The 7,738-nt window shown below is 42.0% G+C and overlaps 1 pseudogene; it reads left to right on the top strand.

The window, feature by feature from the left end:
• The first annotated feature begins 5,464 nt into the window (after positions 1-5,464).
• On the top strand, positions 5,465-6,839 carry LOC118832961 (annotated as a pseudogene).
• Positions 6,840-7,738: the final 899 nt, after the last annotated feature.

The raw sequence follows: 7,738 nt of genomic DNA, 5'->3' as shown, positions 1-7,738 counted from the left end.
TTGACCTCCGGAATATCATATTCCAAGCCCTTCGATCACTTAATGTAGAAGCTGCTAGATCTTGTGTTATCCTGATTGTGTTTCCACAATATTCAAATTGCTTCTTTCTTGCTGCTTGCAGTATTTTCTCCTTGATCTGGGAGCTCTGGAATTTGGTGACAATGTTCCTAGCAGTCTTCTTTTGGGATCTTTTCCAGGAGGCGATTGGTAGATTCTTTCCATTTCTATTTTACCCTCTGGCTCTAGAATATCAGGGCAGTTCTCCTTGATAATTTCTTGAAAGATGATATCTAGGCTCTTTTTTTGATCATGGCTTTCAGGTGGTCCAATAATTTTTAAATTGTCTCTCCTGGATCTATTTTCCAGGTCAGTGGTTTTTCCAATGAGATATTTCACATTTTTGTTGGAGTATGACTGCTTGTAGAGTATAGAGTACTTTGTCCCAAGCTTGAGGGGCTGTGCTGTTATTTTCAGAGCTTTTTCTACACAGCAAGCTCTGCCACACCAGTGCTCCTCCTCCCCCAAGAACTGCCAGCTCGGACCACGACTCAGATCTGAGCAGGCTCTGCCCTCCAGCTGTGATCTGCCACTTAATTCCTCCCACTAGGTGGGCCTGGGGCCAGAAGCAACTGCAGCTGTAGTTCTGTAGCTGCACCACCTCTGCTGCCCCCAGGGCAGTGGCCAAACCGCAAACTCCTTTCACTCTGTCCCAGCAGCTTTTTCCCACTAACCTTCTCTGTTGTGTTTGGTGTTTGTGGGTTGAGAAGTCTGGTAACTGCCACAGCTCACTGATTCAGGGCGCTAGGGCCTGTTCTGCCTAGCTCCCAGTCTGGTTGGTCCAGGTGCAGCCCACACTGGGCTCTGTTCCTCTCTGCTCCCAGCTCCGTGCAATAGACCTTACCCAGTGACCATTCAAGCTGTCCTGGGCTGGAACCCTGCTTCCTTCTGCTATTTCGTGGGTTCTGCAGTTCTAGAATTTGTTCAGAGCCATTTTTATAGGTGTTTGGAGGGTCCTGGGGGAGAGCTTTAGGCATGTCCCTGCTTTCTAGCTGCCATCTTGGCTCCACCCCCCAATTTTGCTTTTCTTTGTTTCCCACTTAACACAGTTCCTTAGCACGTAGTAGGTACTCAGTAAATGTTTGCTAACTGATTTGTTGACTGAGGCAAGAATGGCAATAAACCCAAGGTGATGAACATGAGGGTTTGGGTGAATGGTAGTGCCATAATCAGAAATAATAATAATGTAGATCATAGTGAGATAAATGCATAAGAGAGGCCCAAAGTTCTGTTAGAAATCTGAGGAGGGAGGGCTGCCTTTCAACTAGGAGGAGGAGGAGGAGGAGAAACAAGGGACATTTCATGAAGGAGGTGGCCCCTGAGCTGGGCTATCTGAAGCCATAGTGTACTCCTCACCCCCCTCTTCCCAACTCTTCTCTAGCTCTAGCTGAGCCTCTATTTCAAAGATGTATTCTTTAGGCCAGGAAAAGCTGCTGGCGATCAGGACTCTGTACCAAGGTGGACATTTTGAGGGCAAAGTATATGTAGGAGATTCCTTATGGAATCAGAAGAAATAGAAAAATCCCAGTATATTGTGAAGAAGGCTATAAAGGCTAGGAGACACAGGAAAACTCAGAGCCATTACTAGAAATTTAGTTCCTCTGATACTGAGTGAAGTGAGCAGAACCAGGAGAACATTGTACACAGTAAGAGCAACTTTGTACAATAACTGACTTTGATCGTCTTAACTCTTCTCGGCAATACAATGATCTAAGACAATTCCAAAAGACTCATGAGGGAAAATGCTATCCAGACCCAGAGAAAGAACTATGAAGCCTGAATGCAGATCGAAGGCATACTATTTTCTCTTTTTCCTTTGTTTTTTCTTTCTTGTGGCTTTCCCCTTTTGTTCTGTTTCTTCTTTCACAATACGATTGTGGAAATATGTTTAATATGATTGTACATGTATATGTACATATAAACTATATCAGATTGCATGCCATCTTGGGGAGAGGGGAGAGGAGAGAGAGAAAAAAAAATTGGAACTCAAAATCTCCTAAAAGTGAATGTTGAAAACTAAAAAAAATCTAAAAAAGAAATTTAGTTCCTAAGACAAGTAAGCAGGAAGAGCTAAGGCCATTGGGACAGGAAGGAGATAAGTCTATAGCTACCCCTTGTACTATTGGGGCAATAGGAGGCAGGGAAGGGAGTATGTTTGGAGAGAGAGCTACTAGGAGTAGTGCTCAAGAGGAGAAGAAGCACGCCCTGGGATAGTACTCAATTGTCAATCACTCCATAAACATTGATTAAGTACCTACTAGGTGCCAAGCAGTAGTACTCTCAGTTCCCTTTAAATTTCCCATCCTGAAAAGTAGAGGGGAAAGGGATAAGAGGGGGGATGATAGAAGGGAGGGCATATGGGGAGTAAGGGTAATCAGAAGCAAACACTTTTGAGGAGGGACAGGGTCAAAGGAGATAATAGAATAAATAGGGAGCAGGATAGGATGGAGGGAAATATAGTTAGTCTTTCACAATATGACTAGTATGGAAGTGTTTTGCATGACTACACATGTATAACCTATATCGAATTGCTTGTCTTCTTAATGGGGATGGGCAGGAAGGGAGGAAGGGAGAGAATGTGGAACTCAAAGTTTTAAAAACGAATGTTAAAAATTGTTTTTACATGCAACTGGAAAATGAGACATACAGGCAATGGGGTATAGAAATCGATCTTGCCCTACAAGAAAATACAGGGGAAGGGGATAAGAGAAGGGGGGTATGATAGAAGGGAGGGCAGATTGGGGGAAGAAGTAATCAGAAGGTGCACTGTCTTGGGGTGGGGGGAGGGGAGAGATGGGGAGAAAATTTGGAACTCAAAATCTTGTGGAAGTGAATATTGAAAACTAAAAATAAATTAATTAATAGAAAAAATAATAAATTTCCCATCCTGTGACAAATCCGTGATGGCCCCACCCTAGTTACAGTTTTGAGTAAACTTAATTATAAACCTTCAAAGGAAGTCCATAAAATGGAATCAGATGTCAAAGGAAATTATTGAAACATCCCCACCTCCCTCCTTTCCTGCAAACTCAGAAGACAGAATACTTGACTTAAAAGAATTAGAACCCATGGAATTTTTTTTAAATGAGCACACATGTCCCGAACACATCAGGAAATGCTTCTTTACAAAGACTCTTGTTCTAAGTGCTCCTGGTGAGTAACACATGGCAGTGAGGGCCTTCAAAGGCTCAGCTTATATGTAATTAAGATTCACTTCAGTCCTTGTGCCTCTGCACACAAAGTCCTACAGTCTGGGCCTGCGGTTTGCACACTGCCAGAAAAGGAAGGTAGAAAAAACTAAGATTTCCACTAGGATATGGACAAAGATAAATGTGCCCTTTTCAATCTAAAGGTCTTGCAAACTCTTGCTGTTTCATTTGAATGTTACTCAAAGTAGAGCTGTAACTTGCATTCTTCATCTCTTGAGAAAGCTTCACGAAAGGTGACAAGGGCAAGCAGGATGAAAAATACCTTTAAATAAACTTTTAAGGACAAATTCAATTGGTGGAAGTTGGAAGAAGACAAAGACCCCATGATACTGGCCCTGAGACACAGTGAGGCTGTTCAACTCTGAAATGGTGGTGAGAGGGAGGGTGTTTACCTGGCAGTCAGGAGATGGAAGCCTTCACCTGAACTTAACACCTTCTTGCTGTTGCTGTTCAGTTGTGTCTGACTCTTTGTGACTCCATTTGGTGGTTTTCTTGGCAAAGATACTAGAGTGGTTTGCCATTTTCTTCTCCAGCCCATTTTACAGATGAGGAAACTGAGGCAAATAGGGTTAAGTGACTTGTCCAGGGTCACATAGCTAGTTAAGTGTCTGAGGCCGGATTTGAACATAGGAAGATGAGTCTTCCTGACTCCAGGCTCAGCACGCTATACACTACATTGCCACCTAACTGCCCCTAACACCTTCCTAGCTAGAATAAATTAATTAAAATGAGAAACCATGTAATAGTTGCTTACTTTAACTGGTTATTCTTGTGAACTAGGTACTAAGCTTAGTTGTTTCTATGTACTAGGAGGACTACAAGAAGTATAGTGCCCACCCAGAACTCACCCTCCTCTTCATCATTTTTCCTCCTCTTCAGTTAGGCATTCTAAACCAATCCTTCATCCACCACTCCAATGGCAGTAGACCGAGCCTGAGGGCAAACGTGAGCCCAAGTTTGTGATTGGAACAAAATGAAACCCTCACAGTCCATTTAGTAATTAACCAAAGGAGGCTTGCCTAGCCATGGCAGGGGAAGGATATTCAATGTGGAAACAGTGTTGATTCAGCTGAACACAGCTTTTCTGTGATAGTGTCAGTCATGCTGCTGGTTTGCTGGTCAGAGGCCTCAGGGAGGAGGAGCTAGATCTTTTCTTGCTGTCTCTTTGATACTCAGGTGGCCAGGAAATTACAGCAATATGCCCAAGCCTTTAGTACCCTGAGCCAATTAAAGTCATAAGGATACTTTCAGTACCTTTTAAGGAAAAGAACTAACCTAGCTTACATGTCAGGGACCCTGATAGATAGATATTCCACTTACTACAAATAGAAATACCCCTTCTCTCTTTAGGAAGTCAGATTCTAGGAGTGTACCACTTGTCTCTCCAGGAGGCTGGAATTTGGGACTCTTGACCCTCCTCCAGAAAGCTGGAGTTCCATGTGGTTCCCCTTCCCAGGGGAAGTTGAGAGGTTTATGTCACTGTCTCTTCAAGTATGGGGCCAGGAACCTGGGGGTTCGAGAACTCTCCTGTTGGATCACATGGGTGAGAGCATGTCTGTCTCTACCATATGCCTCTGCCATTACCAACTCATAGGCTGGAGAATCTACCTCCCCATGAGTCCTGGTCTGCTCCTAGATGGGCTTCTCTTTCTGGATCTCTCCAGAAAAAAAGAGAAAGGGAGCAAAAGGGTCTTGGCTTCTAGCACGAGGAGGATGTTCTTCCCATCTGTTCCCTCCCACAATATTAAGAGCCAACCAATTCACTTTTGGGATAGTCCCTGTTACTGGGACTTAATAGCCCATACTCTTAGTTCTTTCAATGGTCATGTTCACACCCTCTAAAGGAGATGCCTTCTCCAGTCCCAAACAAAGACTCACTTCAGTTATATCTCTGACAACTTTCTGATGCCAGTTAATTTGCTACATTTTAGGTAACAGACAAGTTTAGTGGTTTCCCATTTTTCAGAATCTATAAGAAGTTTGAATAGATCAGAGTGGAGCTATTGTAATTGTAAGCAGTTCTTTCCTTTCCTCCAAGTTGATGTTGATTTTGACCTTTGCTCTAATTACCACCGGTCTGACTGTATACTAAAAAGGATTCTTGTGACACAGAAGCCACCCCATGGTGCTGGGGATTTCAAGCACTGGGCACAATCTTTTCTTCTCAGAGTTTCCAAAATCAACAATTGAGTTAGAAAATGCCTCTCTTCAGTGAGCTGTATATTCATTTTGATGGTTCACCAGGAGCAATACATAAAGAAGTTTGCAGAATGGGTGGCAATCTAAAACATTTCTGCATGACCAGAGAAAAGAGCAGAATCAAATGAATGATGGAAGCTGCAGTTTCAGACATACAACAACTAGTTGGCACAACTGAGCTGATGAACATTGGGAAACAAAAGCTCCCTAATGGCTCAGAAATACTTCCTTCCTTCTATTTTACTTGGCAAATTGGGCCCAGATCCCCACAAGAAGACTTTGTGTACCTATGGACATCTGGATGTACAGCCAGGAGCCCTGGAGGATGGCAGGAACAGTGAGTCTTTCACATTGGTAGAGGGACGCAGAAAAAGCTATATAGGAGAGGTTCAACTGATGTCAAAGAATTGGTGCTCGACTAGATAAATGCCCAAGAAGCTTTTCAACAAACAAATCAAGATATATCTGTTGATGTCAGATTTTGTCATCAAGGTCTGGAGGAATCTGGTTCTGAAGGTCTGGATAACTTAATTTTCACCAAGAAAGATACTTTCTTCAAAGATGTGGACTCTGTTTTTGTTTTTGATAGCTACTGGTTTGGGGAAAAGAAGCTCTATCTGGCTTCTGAGGAATTTGCTACTTTTTTTTTGTAGAAGTAGAATGCTCTGACAAATACCTTCATTGTGGTGTGAGTGGTGGTTCCTGTACGTGAAGCCATGTCAAATCTCATAACTTTGATGGGCTCTTTGGTGAACAGAAAGGGATACATTCTCATTCCTGATGTTAATGAAGCTGTGGCTCCTTGAAGACAAGCTTTATTTGAAAGATTATGCAAGAGATGTAGGAGCATAGATGCTTCTTCATAACTCAAAGAAAGCTATCTTAATGCATAGGTGAAGATGCCTATCCCTCTCCCTCCATAAAATTGAAGGAGTCTTCTCTGGTGCAGGAGCAGAAGCAGGAGCTAAAACTGATCCCTAAGACAAGTTATCAATAAGATTGGTGCCATTGATGGCACCTGAGGTCATCAAAGAACAAGTTACAAGTTGTTTGAATGCAAAGTTTGCCAAGCTGAAGGGCCCCAATAAGTTCAGGGAATATATGGGCCATGATGGAAAACTCTGAGTGTCATACTTCAATCATCCACACCACATGACTGAGAGAAAAACCTTGAAAATAGTTTTTGATGTTGAGACTTGACAGAGAAAGTAACAGTATTCTTGTAAATTTGACCTTCCAGGAGGCCAGAGGCGAAAATGGTGTGCGACTGCTTCCATGGTGGTCATTTGCAGAATGAAAAGCTCAACAGGCACAACTACATAGAAGGGGGAAATGCTGGGTTCACATCTTTATGAAGTATCCCAACTGAACTGAGCCAAACACTTTTTTTTTTACCAGACAGCTGTATCTAATTAGAAAGTTGGTTAATTTTGTCAATGGACCATTCTTCATTTGACTTAGGTGTGGATGAAAGTAAAAAGCCTCTTATTTTCTTTTTTTCCTTCCATAAAAATAAGTCTCTACAAAAGCTTTGAACATCTGACTTCTCTATATGCATTTCGCAAGTTCAAGTAGAGCAACAGAGAAAAAAAGTGTCCAGACTGCAAGGACTACAAGAGTGTCTGGAAGAAATGAAAAAAGGTATGTTAAAATAGAATGTTAAAGGTAATGATAGCCAAGGAAGAAAGAATAACAAGGAGAATCCATAGCTTAGAAAAGATGGTGGTAAGCTTCAGGAAAACAAGTATATTAATACACCATTGGTGGAGCTGTGAGAAATCAATTTTGAAACTATGTTCCCAAAGGCGCTAAATTGTGTATACCTAATTACACAGCCATACCAATACTAGACCTACAAACCAAAGAGATTAATGAAAAAATGGGACGGATATATACATATATGTATATATATATATATACATATATGTATATGTATGTATCAGCTCATTGAAGGGGCAAAGAACTGGAAACAAAAGAGAATGGCTAAACAAATTTTGGCATATAAATGTAATGGAATATTCTTGCCCCATAAGAAATGAGTAAATGGATGGTTTCAGAGAAACTTGGGAAGACATTGGTTTTTTTCGTTTGTTCTTTGCAGGTGGGAAGGCCAGGAAATTGGGGTTAAATGACTTGCCCAAAGTCATACAGCTAGTTAAATGTGTCAAGTGTCTGAGGTCATATTTGAACTCAGGTCCTCCTGACTCCAGGGCTGGTGCTCTACTCACTGCGCCACCTAGCTGCCCAGAAGACTTATATAAACTGATGCAAAG

This window comes from Trichosurus vulpecula, chromosome X (assembly GCF_011100635.1).
Source record: "Trichosurus vulpecula isolate mTriVul1 chromosome X, mTriVul1.pri, whole genome shotgun sequence".
Lineage (NCBI taxonomy): Eukaryota > Metazoa > Chordata > Mammalia > Diprotodontia > Phalangeridae > Trichosurus > Trichosurus vulpecula.
This window is presented reverse-complemented; position numbering and strand designations above follow the sequence as displayed.